The 12,990-nt window shown below is 35.3% G+C and overlaps 1 protein-coding gene across 3 annotated transcripts in view; it reads right to left on the bottom strand.

Annotated features, from left to right (window-relative positions):
- LOC117415653 (ankyrin repeat and BTB/POZ domain-containing protein 3-A-like) overlaps positions 1–12,990 on the bottom strand; it is a 108,900-nt gene that overhangs the window by 41,436 nt on the left and 54,474 nt on the right. The window contains exon 1 of one of the 3 annotated variants that reach the window (XM_034026259.3): positions 4,940–6,949. The exons of the other annotated variants lie outside the window; for them this stretch is intronic. The gene's annotated coding sequence lies outside the window, so the exon portion shown is untranslated. Of the gene's footprint in view, positions 1–4,939; positions 6,950–12,990 lie in introns of those variants that run through there. 3 annotated transcript variants of the gene reach the window in all.

Below are 12,990 nucleotides of genomic sequence, written 5' to 3'. Positions count from 1 at the left end.
TCAACACTGTCAATACCTTTTAGAATTTTGAATGCTTGAATCAGATCATTGCGTAGTCTTCTTTGTTCAAGAATAAATAGATTCAATCCTTTTAGCCTGTCTGCATACGACATGCCTTTTAAACCCAGGATAATTCTGGTCGTGGTGACCAGAACTGAACACAATATTCTAGATGAGGTCTTACTAATGCATTGTAAAGTTTTAACATTACTTCCCCTGATTTAAATTCAACACTTTTCACTATATATCCGAGCATTTTGTTGGCCTTTTTTATATTACCCATATTACCTAAAACATTTCTGAGTCAACATAAACTCTTAGATCGTTTTCATAGATTCCTTCTTCAATTTCAGTATCTCCCATATGGTATTTATAATGGACATTTTTATTGCCTGCGTGCAGTACCTTACACCTTTCTTTATTAAAGGTCATTTGCCATGTGTCTGCCCAGTTCTGAATGCTGTCTAGATCATTTTCAATGACCTTTGCTGCTGCAACAGTGTTTGCCACTCCTCCTATTTTTGTGCCGTGTGCAAATTTAACAAGTTGGTTTACTATACCAGAATCTAAGTCATTAATGTAGATTAAGAATAGCAGAGGACCTAATACTGATCCCTGTGGTACTCCACTGGTTACCTCGTTCCATTTTGAGGTTTCTCCTCTGATCAGTACTTTGTTTTCTACATGTTAACCACTCCCTAATCCATATACATGCATTTCCTTGAATCCCTATTGCGTTCAGTTTGAGAATTAATCTTTTATGTGGAACTTTGTTAAAAGCTTTCTGGAAATCTAGATAAGAGGAGGAGAGTAGAAAAAAAGATTTTGGGTTCGGCCCTGGGTTATGAGAAATAACAAAATAATCTATTAGCTTCACTTCCAAATCATGCGTCTACATCGCCATTTTATTATCATGTGACACTACAAGCAAATATGATTGGCTGGTATTGAAATTGTTGCCCTCGTGTCACCTGAAAAATAGAACATTGTCCTAAAGTTGGATACATGTTGCCGATGTGTCGCCAGGGTGTTGACCAGGAAGACTGCATGTAAAAGTTTTTTAGTAAGAGACAAAGTCATTTATAAAAAGCTTAAGCTTACCCAACCCAATGTGGGAACCCAACCTTCCTTTTTATTACTGACTGAATGTTTTGGGTCTTTTGAAACATAATAAAAGGTTACCTTTGATTATATGCTGTCTGCTTTTTTCATGACACATTAACATTTCAATCGCTTTGAACTCAAAGCTTCTTTTTAAGTTTAACTGCCATTCCTTCTATTGAAGTGTTGACTGGACTATCATTCACAAACGATTTAATGCTACAAATACTAAATTGTTCCTTTTAAAATAGATTGTTTTCCTATTAGAAGACGATTCATATTGCAGAACTCTTCCCCATTGCCCAGCCTTAATTCCTTTTTGGGCATGAACAATGATAGCCTCCCCCCCCCACCCCCCCCCACCCCCCCGCAGTTTCCCCTACCCAAACAATTAAATGAATGTGATAGACCCCTCAAGCATTTCCACCAGCCCTATCCCAAACACTGGGGCATTCGAAAAATTCATAATTTAGTTTCTGATACTTTAAAGAGATCTGTGTATAAAACATGAATCAGTTTTGGAGAAAAATTCTGAGCTGGTATGAAAGCACAAGTGGACCCCTCCTGTTTAACATTCCAGGGCTACTTCTTGGGTTTCACTATAACTGGTACTTCCAGAGTTGCAATTCCTAAATGGACACTGTAGAACAGCTACAGCTGCACACAATCATTACAATGGAGAAAACATTCTCTGTTTCTGAGCTTTTACATTTTTTTTCCAAATATATTTGGTCTATGTAGAAGTGTGAGTCTAACAGCATAGGGCAGCTGAGTTGCTCATTTTAACGCAATGCAGGTTTGCAAAAGGACCACACTGATCGCTTTTATGCAAAGTCCCGCCAATGTGCCTCAGCTCTGCTCAGGAAGGACCCCAAGGAGAGAGGTACCCAAATTTGATCCAATTGTTTTTCTTTTAGTAAGGATATAAATATGTAAATCAAAGCTTTTCTGTTCCACTCGACCTATCAACATAGAACGGATAGCACAAGCAGTGAAAATGCGGGCTTCTATCCACATGCTCATCCATTAGTTTAAATTGTGACAATCAAACTAATTTCAATCATCACGTAAGCCAAATTTTAACGCAGGCCCCCAGAGGTCAAAGGGTAGTGCGTTAACCAACACTCCATCTTATTCTTGTCAATGTCAGAGAATAGAGCTCATTACTTAATACCGTAACAGTGTTATCCATTAGGAACAGACATTTTTTTGTTACCTTTGACTTTCTAATGAAAAGCCTTGCAATTAGCTTGTTAACTAGCTTGGTAGATTTTCATGACATCTGTACTAATTTTGAGTGGTTCTAACAGCTGGTCATATGTATATATGCATTGTAATTCTAAATTTTAAGTGCTTGAAAGTTTTATTACAGTACAGTGTTTATATGTTGATGCCTTCAGTCTAAGTTGATGACTAATGCAGTATACTGTATGAAACCCAGAAAAAAAACATGTTCCTGGCTTAAATTACAGCCTGCCGTCAAAAAGTCAACTGTTAATTGATACCAACACCTATTGATCTCAATTAATAGTGAAGATGAACTCAAGTCTAGTAATATGCAGCGAATGACAGTCTGTGAATACACCTCTCTGGAAGGCCCATGAATAACATAATCAAAATTCACTGTGGTAACCAGTGTGATCTTTAGTCCCATATCTGTTGTTGGTGATGACTGATGAGATAGCTCTGTTAATACTTCAACCACTAAGAAACACAGTAAGCATAAATAAACAAACAAACATGTTACTAATATCTTACTAGTAATTTAATGGCAGACTGCCTGATTGATTGAATCCACTTTACTGTAGCTGTGTTTCAACCAGAAAGAAGTCTGTGTTATAGTAATATATCTGATTACATGCCAACAGGCTGCCCTGCAGTTTTGTCAGTTCGTATACGACTTTCAGTGCTAATGTATATTTCAGAAAATTTTAACGTATGTCAATATGTGAAATATAAGAAAACATCCTATTCTCAATAAAGAGACAAATGTGTTTTTAATATTTATTTCAAATACAGTCTTGAATAGTTTTAGGAATGGCAAACTTATTTTATTCATAAAAACATCCTTTGAAAAAAACATTGTCTAAATAACTTGGGCGGTAAAGTGATTCGGGCCCAATATGTAGTGTGTTAATGAAACTGCAGAAGAGAATTAGTGAAGAAAAATAGAGAAGAAGTAGGCATAAATTTCCATGAGCAAACACAGCTGAAGTCAATTAAAAATTAAAGAAAAAACCTTACATTACTGTCTTTGATGCAAGAAACTTGTAAATGTGTCCGCTGTGCTAATCGTGTTCAGGTGTTAGAAGAACCTTGTAAATGTATTATAAAAGCTATTAACCTGGAAAAGAGCTATCATCAGCTAGCGCATGGCACTTATAAATGTCAGCACCGATAATGAGCCCATAGCAAAAATTGTTATTTAGAAAAAATATTTATCCACAGGTCTGCTTAAATATCTATTTTCCATAACTTAAGCAATGCATGGTATAAGTATATTACAGGACATTTATAATTCTGAGGTATTAAACCTCTAAATTGGGCAGGGATTTAGTTTCTCAAGCGAGACTTCAGGTGTCTCAAATTGCAATGAAGACCGCTTGAAATGCTTCAGACCTGTGGCTGTTTGACAAAGTATTTTCCTTTTTTTTTTCTGCAGCCATCTTTAAAGCCACATTTAATATATCCATTAATGAGTTAAAGCCATCTAGCAAAAGGTAAGTCCAATTCAAAATAAGTAAAAACAGCTAGTGTTCATGTTCTACTGTAAGTAAGTTTCACAACAGTGAGAGAACATCAAAAGGAGAAACTACCTGGAATAAATAGTCCTAGATTCTTGTCTCTGACCATCTTGTCCCACTACTGTACCTGCTTTCATTTTCACTTTGCTTTTGTCACACACAAACCAAGCAACATTCCTCTTAATCATCTGAAATCATGTAATAATTGGAAAGTTGGCTGAATATTTGACATTTCAACTAACTTCAGTCTATTTCATATCATGCTTTTAGAAATACTGTTATTTATTTAGTTTATTCACCATGCTGATACCTCCTTTGATAAAACCTGCTCCATTTATATGAAACACCTCTATTATGAAAAATCCTTTGGGCTTAAGAGTAGAACAGCTTTGTATATTTATTTGAAGTAATTTACTTTAATTGCTTTTGTAAGTCCGGCTAAAAAATGGAAATAGACTCCTGAATAAAATCCCTGCATATGGGACATAATGCAGCAGAACTCAATGACGCCACTGTGAGAGACACATACAATGGAACAGCTTTTTTTTTTACACAAGTGGTGCCTAGAAACTGGTAATTGAACCACACACAGGAAGGTGTGTTTCTGTCTGCACTATGAAGTGACTGAAATGGTGAAGCTTGATTGCTTTTCAGCCAGTTGATCCAGATATATTTCATATTGTGCAGTTCAGTTTCTATACCAGGTTAAAACACAATGCTTCCCACAGAGAAAAACTTAAAGTACCTGGCGAGACAATTCAATTTCATAGCTGTTTTTTTTTTCTACAGATACCGACACTTTCATTAATAAGATTAGAAAAAGGAGACCGATATAGAATAAACCTGGTCAAATCAACCAAAGGACATAGTGTTGGTGTTTCTGGTCTGAGATACCATGGCTTATTTTCAAATGTACACTCTATCGTGCTTCTTAAATAAAAACACCATTTGTGCATGATACATATATATACATATAACGCGGTTGTCAGGGTCCATAATTGGAGACGGTGTTATTTATGTTTCGCCTTATAATGAATATTGGCATTTTTATTCCCGAAATGAATTACAATGGCCAAATTAACATTGTAGCATACCGTGGAAAATGAAGGAAGGAGACAGGTACTCGAATCCATGGTTTATTGGGATGACTATTCCTGGCCCCTGTCAGCCTGGGCCACACCAGAAACAACAAACAGATTCACACAGCAGCTTGTCTGATGAGGATGAGGAAAAAAAGTTACAAGAAATAGATGTCTACATTATTTGCAAAACTCCAAAAATGCTAATTCAAAAGTATTCATACCATGACAAGGAAAATAAAATTAATAGCTAGTTGAGGCACCTTTAGCAATAATAACCTCTTTAAAACGATTAGGATATTTGTCAATGAGATTTTGGCATGATTACTGATTTTTGATCATTCTTCAATGCAAAATTGTTCCAGTTCATTCAAAGTCCGAGGACTTCTCTTGTGCACAGCCTTCTTCAACTCATACCAAAGATACTCAATCGGGTTTAGATCAGGACTTTGACTAGGCTTTTCCAGAACCTTGACTTTATTCTTCTTTAAACATTCTGAAGTAGATTCTGATCAGTGCTTTGGATCGTTGTTGTGTTGGAATGTCCAGTTGCGCTTTAAATCAGGTTTTGTAGCGGAGGGTTTCAGATGATTGGCCAATATCTTTTGGTATGTTATGGAATCCATTTTACCAAGTATTGGAACTAAATTTCCTGTGCCATTAGAGGAAAGACAGCTTCATAGAAGGATATTACCACCTCTACGCTTGACAGTAGGTATGGTGTTCTTTTCTTTGTACGCCTCACCAGACTTTCTCCAACATGACTATCACCGTGACCAAATAGTTCGATTTTTATTTCATCACTCCACAAAACCTTTGATCAGAACTCATACCCATCATTTAAATACCATTTTGCAAACTTTAAGCGATTGTCCTTGTGATGTTTTCCTAACAATGGCTTTTTCCTTGGCCTGCGGCCATTAAGACCTTCACAATGCAATACTCAACCTTGCAGCCAATTCACATTGAATATCTTTGGCAGTCAACCTCGGATTGTTATTAACCTTCCGCACAATTCTTCTACTTGTTCTTGGTGAAAGAACCTTCTTTCTTCCAGACCGAGGGAACATTGTGACTGTACCTTGAGTCTTGTACTTCGTGATAATAGAAACAACAGTTGAAATTGGGATGCTCAAATGCTTAGAAATCTTCTTGTATCCTTCTCTAGCTTTATGACAATAAATAATGTTCTGCCTAAGGTCTTCGATAGCTCTTTACTTTTGGTAATGAATTTAATACCAGAAACAAAATAAAATATATTAAAATACCCAAAAATGTAAAGTTTGCAAAAAAACAATCAAAGGTTAAATCCAGTATATTTGCATGGTTGGCTGTAATCCTTTTTGATCACTGTTGTTGTTCAGACATTTAAAGGATTCTATGGATCAAGTGAGATTTTAGATAACAAGAACATATAAAACAGGTGAAGTTTCAGACTTCAGACTTAGCACAGAAATGCTGACGTGAGGGCATCAATGGAAGCTGACCAAAAGTTAATTCCGGACAGATAGTGGGACACACTTTTTTTTTAATGCACAGAATAGCCAATCAGATGAAGATTATATCCTATTAAATTAGATTCCCCTTAGTAGGGAGAAAATGCTACAAAGGGTTAAAGAAATTTTGTGCAAGGCCTGCACAAATTCATTTTCCATCTTCATATAATCTTTCGATCACTGAATTATCTATCTCAATACCTGCACATATATCTGATTCTAACGCAATTCTGAAAATATTACATATAAAACATTATTATTCTTCCATCAAGTAAATAAATGCATCTGCTAATCCCTTTATAAATGTCTTTGTTTTTTTAGTTTTTTTTTAACTGCAACATTATTATTAAATTGGATGTAAAGTCAAGCTATGCCACTTTCACATAACCTTAAGCGCCATCCATTGAGAATTAATGATGCATCTGTTCTTTTTGCACTCATTTAAAATTCCAGTGCTGAAGATGCGGATGACAGTTCATCAGTTCATTTTGACCTCCTGAAAAAACGGAAGTGTTTTCACTCCCGGCTGCTGTCATCTCTGTGCATCTAATGAGAGAAAAGGAAAACAAGCCTTCAAAGATGAGAAGGTGGAGATCTTCATCGAATGGAACTATATATATAAATAACCCTTTATCCAAAACCACATTATACAATAAGTTAACAAAATAAACCAGGCATAGGTGCAACCCAAGTACAGTGATTGCAGTAATTATGATTTTGACTTTAAGTAACTCTAAATATGTTCCCAGCTATGAGTGACATTTGCTGTATTTTTCAGTTACTCCCTGAATGTATGTATAGAGTCCAAGCAGCTATTTATAAGATATAAAGGGCCTTAGAAACCTTAACAGTATACAACTTTGCAAAATATATGGATCAGAATTTGACAAACTGTTGTAATCTTTTGTAGGATTTTTCGTACCAGTCCCTCTGGTTTTATTGGCTCATAGACTATCCTCTGTCTGTCCTCTCTAAATCTTTCTGTTTTAGAATATTCTTACCATTTAACAAAAGATTTGAATATCCAGTACTTCAAATACTATCCTTCAGGATTATGTAAACTCATTTAAGGGTACAGTATTCATTGTTCTTATTTGCTAATGGATGCTCTGGATACCTCATTTTGGATTACTTCATATTGTTCCCAGGGTGTACTGTTGCACATGGACAAGTCATTTGACTTTATAGCAATTCTTACCCTACATTTAAGTCTATTTTTGAAGGCGGTCTTTCCATCCCACTGCCAGGGCACAGATTCTCCGTCTTGCACTGTTTCTTTTGGATGCTCTCCATCATTCAGGAACAACTAAATCTTTCACAGAACCTGTTTCAGGCACTGAACTTCATTCACTTAACAGATGTGTTTTATTTTATTTATTTATTTATTTTACTTTACTTAATTGTTTACCTATTGTGGAGGGATTTAGGTTACTATAAGGGGAAATTTATAATATAATATGGAAAATTCAGAAAGGCTTTTGTCTACAGCAAATGACTCCAGTATGTGCTTGATAACACTGACAGATCTATTCATAGCGAGTGAGTAGGCGTTTTTAATGATTTGTGGGTCACTTTGTTATAAGAATCTCCAATTGTGCATGTTCCATTCCGCCACCATGTTGACAAATCAATCTAACAAGTTGTAATTATTGTATATCCCAGTATAATGACACCAACATGTATTCATATATCTTGTGAAACTAGCTTAGAATACGCATACTGTACATACCTATACAGTCTATTGAATAAGAATAACGAGCTAAAACTAATGGCTTACAAATTAAAGGGGGTTTACTGTATTAGAAATTAAGAATCATATATCAACACACAATTCTTGATGAAAAAATATGCAATAGGTGAATCAACCACCTTCCTAATGCACAACTTCTGAGTTCCCAGACTAATAATGGCAGGTGTTTCCTTTTAAAAACCTTACAAAATATGCAGACAGTTTTACAGTGTTCAGGTTTGAGACATTGGGATATGTTTAATTCAAGTTAGTCATTTGTTCTCCACACCTTATAAAAATGTCCCCATAGTAAAAACATAGCAGCATGTAAATACAACATAATGAAAGCAAGGTAAAGCATAGGTGAGCATTGTAAAGTCCAGTGAGGTATGGTAAACAATATTAAATAACATGGCAAACCATGGTAAACAATGGTACATGTAGTATACTGTAACTAGGGCTTGAAGTTTCAGGATTTATTTTTGATCACATGATGTCCCTTTAAACTTATTTTGAGCCGATTCTGTTTCCTAATTAAACTCAGAAAAAGCTGTTACAAAAAATGTCACTTGTTTTTAACTTCATATCTTGACTGAGCCTGATTCTGTTTCGCTTAATTTTTATTTCAAGCGTAAGTAACAAATTACGTTACTTGCTCATTGCTGATTCTAATTGCATTTCTTTCTTGTAGTCGCCTAGTTTATTGTTGTGCTTTTTGTTATTTTCACTCGTTTAACAGAGATTTTAACAGCTTTTCTTTTAAGCATACAAAATACCCAGTACGGTGTGTACATTTAAAAATCTCCTTGATTTGTAGCAACATAATCTTAAACCCAGTCATTAATTAGTAGTTTTCTCTTTAGTAGGATGCAGAGACAGCTTAACAACGGCTAATTAACATTTAAAGGGAGGTAGAGATTTGGAAAATAAAAAACGAAAAAAGTTCAAGCCCTAATATAACTAAGCATGGGAATGCTGCAAGATTACTGTGCACATTTCCTGCAGTAAACTTTTATAAAAGATCCCCCCTCCTTAGCCACTATAAACAAATAAGTGACATTAACTTTTCAAAATTATTACTTTGAAGTGGCACTTAATCATTTGACTGTTGTTAACATTACAATATTCTCTATCAACATAAATTAGGGGTTACTAATCTATGTGTTATTACTTAATATATTGTATGTACACTATAAAAACACATGTTCACAATACCTAGAAAAAGGTTATACAGCATTTTTAATGATTGAATAATTTGTGCAAGTACTAATACGCTGCCATAACTAATATTGAGCCGTAGGGGTCTGGATTAAGTCACTGATGTCAGAGCCAATTTTGTAATAACAGTGGTACTTTTTCATAGTACATAGAGTTATATTTGGCTCAATAAGGACTGTTTAAAATATTCCATAAATAAAACTACAAAAACAAATAAAGAAACACCACCAAAGTATATTACTTTATATGAGGCCCCAACTGTTATGTTAACTTATGAAGTATAATGCTGGTAAATATTTAGTCTGGTTAAGTGGACAATGCATTTCTTTTAAACATGAACCAATCCAGGGCACATGTGATGTTAACTCCACAGAGATGGTGACATTTTCCAGTCTTGAAAATAGCAACTATAAACACTAATCACTCAGCTCAACACCCTATTGCAATTTGGTAACATGTACATCTTTTTTTCCCATGCAATTTATATTAATCAATCTGCACAAAAATTATGTTATCAAGCGGTTCACAAAAACACCTGATGGCTTTCTAACCAGAATTATTTTGCAGATTTACTCTATTGGTTGGAAACTGCATTTTCAAAAGTAATCACTAGCAACATTAGAATTCAACGAAGTATATGGGTAATCAATCAAGGTGTTTCAGTTAAAGTAAGTACTGAAAAGTTTTTGAGGACTTTTTGTAAAGTATTATCATTGAAACTCACTAAACCTAGAACAGATGTTGATTATTATTTTAAATTATATATATATATATATATATATATATATATATATATATATATATATATATATATATATATTCCCTCAGTGCTCATACAGTTGCCGTTGCTCTGATTATAACAGTTTGGACTCAGAATGTATATAATGTATATATATATATATATTGCCTCAAAAAATAAACAGAAAGTATTTGAGCAACCATAAGAAACTCAATCAGCCTTCTCTATTTATTTAGCATAGGAGAGGCCTGCATCTCCTGAAGGTTTTGAGAATTTTGAGAGTTCCAGGACGCCCGACTGACCACAAGTATGGAATGGATTCAAACCAGCCAGGCACCAGGTTTCAGGAAGAAAAACGTAATACAATGTTTTCCAACTATAAAAGAACATGTTACAGCACCAGTGACTCTGTCTAATTATATTATTGTTATTTTTTATTTCATGGGGTGTTTTTTTGGACTACAGATGACTGATTCAAAGGCTCATGCATACCCTTTCTTAATATATTTGGTTTATTCAAATATTTTCTCCATAACCAAGTGATTTGAATGGCAAAATACACTGAAATAGACACATTTGTCAAAGCAGCTTTGCATAAATCTGACAGCAGGTTATGGTAATCTTTAAGAGGCCGTCAAAAAACGTTTTGGTTTCCTTGTTTCTGAATGCACACTACCTCAAGAAAGGAATACCCATAATAAAAATAAAAGTTGGCTCAAAAATGTGCAACATAGTCCAAGCTTTTAAGTACATTTCAACTAAATGTATCAGTGAATCATGTGATGGTCACAAGCAGTTGTTAAAGCTCTAAAACTTGGTCCTATATTTTACTGGAACATGATTTCAACTGTTCTGGTTACCCATTACACAATGTTTGCTTTATACAAATACAAAAAAATAATCAATTCCCTAGAGTTTATTTGAAGAGTGGTGTTTATTTTTTCCGCAGTAAATGTTTAAAAGTAAAGAAGTATGTGATGTTTCTTTCAAAATCCCTCAGGGCTCATTCCACTAATTATTCTCTTGGCCTCGTAATTCCAATAAAGTACATCATTATTATTTAGAAACAAAATGGTTGCTTTAGCAATAATGCATGGGCAGAGTGTTCGTAGCATGATGTATTGAAACAGAAATCAGGGAGCTTTGTAATTTTTATAATTCCATTAAAAGCACATGCCTCCTTCTGGGATGTCCTAAAGATCAGTAAACTAAAAGCTGGACGCGTAGAAGGATTGATTGTTGATGAACAGAGCATTAAAACAGTTCATTGTGCATTCATTAAAATTAGATTTTCAGACTTGGAGACAGTAAGCAATGTTCACAAAGCATTCACATTGCCATCGTTCTAAATTAAAGGAAAACAAAAAAATAATGTTAAAAAGGTGTTTAATATAGCAGTCCCAACATGCCCCTTCGTTGTTTCTCACTAGGTCTGTAACATTAGCAGTTTGTGGTTCATTTTGTGACTGTGGGCCTAAATATTTCTACCTTGTAAGCAAGTATTGTTATGTTTTATTTAGCAGACACCTTTATCCAAGGCAACTCACAGAGACTAGGGTGTGTGAACTATGCATCAGCTGCAGAGTCACTTACAACAACGTCTCACCCGAAAGATGAATCACAAGGAGGTTAAGTGACTTGCTCAGGGTCACACAGTGAGTCAGTGAGTGAGCCAGGATTTGAACCGGGGACTTCCTGGTTACAAGCCCTTTTCTTTAACCACAGCCACAGGACACAAGCTTTGCTACAGTAATAATCCAATACAAACATTTTTCATCTCTGTGTTTGGAGAACAATCACGAGACAAGGATGGCTAATACTGAGTTCTGAGCAACTGGTTTGTAAGAACTAAAAAGGATCATATGGCAGACAAATTACAAATCACTGTGTGATGGTGGTATTGTGAACTAATCATTCTCTACAAAACACATAAAGAAAAGGCTAAATAAAATGTTCAGAATTCTTTTTAGAAATCTAAAATGTGTGCTGAAACAGTTTTATCCAGGCACACAAAACCCAACACCTCTGAGGTTCCAGTCCCACGCCCTTACCATTAGGCCAGACTCCCCCTTAAACAGGTTAGGCTGTCGTCCTACACAGAACAGAACTTTAGGTGTTCAGAGTAGGACTCTGAAAGAGCTCATTTCAGTGTGGCTTTAGAAGTTTATGTTTGAGTCAAAGGCTATTAAAATGAAACTATAAAGTGCAGTAGGACCCCAGGTTACCACTGCCCCTCTTGTCTACTGTTAAAGGCAGCTGACACTTGAAGGGGAACTGTGCCTCGGAAGCTACAGGAAATGAAAGGTTTTAGGCGGTTGGCATCAGCTATTGGTTTCAAACTGAGATGCATGATTGCTGAGCTTGCTGCACACTGGATACAGTGACCCTAAAATACTATATATGTGTCCGGATTTTTGTTTGGGAGCAGAGAGATGCAGGAGATGCTACATAAAGTATGAATAAGTAGGCTTTTTTTTAACCCATTCAATCATGTATTTTAAACCTTCTATGGTCTTTTTTTACCAGGATAAATGTTGATGGTTTTGGACAATCCCATGAATCACACCTGACAACAATCTACAAAGTAAGCCTCTGCAGGCTCGCTGCTGTAGAGATGCTGTTTCTAAGGGGATTTCTCTGTTTTGTTTTGATGCAGCAGAAACTCAGGTGGGATGGGGGATGATAAAATATTCTGAAACTCAAAGCTGGCAATACAAAATTACAGGAACCTGTATCACTGCTTTAGGGCAATACTGTGATATTGCAGATCTAGAAATGATCTCTTACTAATGTTTTGAAGCATTAAAACAGATTCTATTTTTCTATTACAGCGTGCTATATTAAAAGTAAAAAAGTATTTTGTAAATATAGTGAAAGCTTGATA

Source organism: Acipenser ruthenus, chromosome 7 (genome assembly GCF_902713425.1).
Source record: "Acipenser ruthenus chromosome 7, fAciRut3.2 maternal haplotype, whole genome shotgun sequence".
Lineage (NCBI taxonomy): Eukaryota > Metazoa > Chordata > Actinopteri > Acipenseriformes > Acipenseridae > Acipenser > Acipenser ruthenus.
The sequence above is the reverse complement of the archived record's forward strand: the minus strand, read 5'-3'. Positions and strand labels throughout refer to the sequence as shown.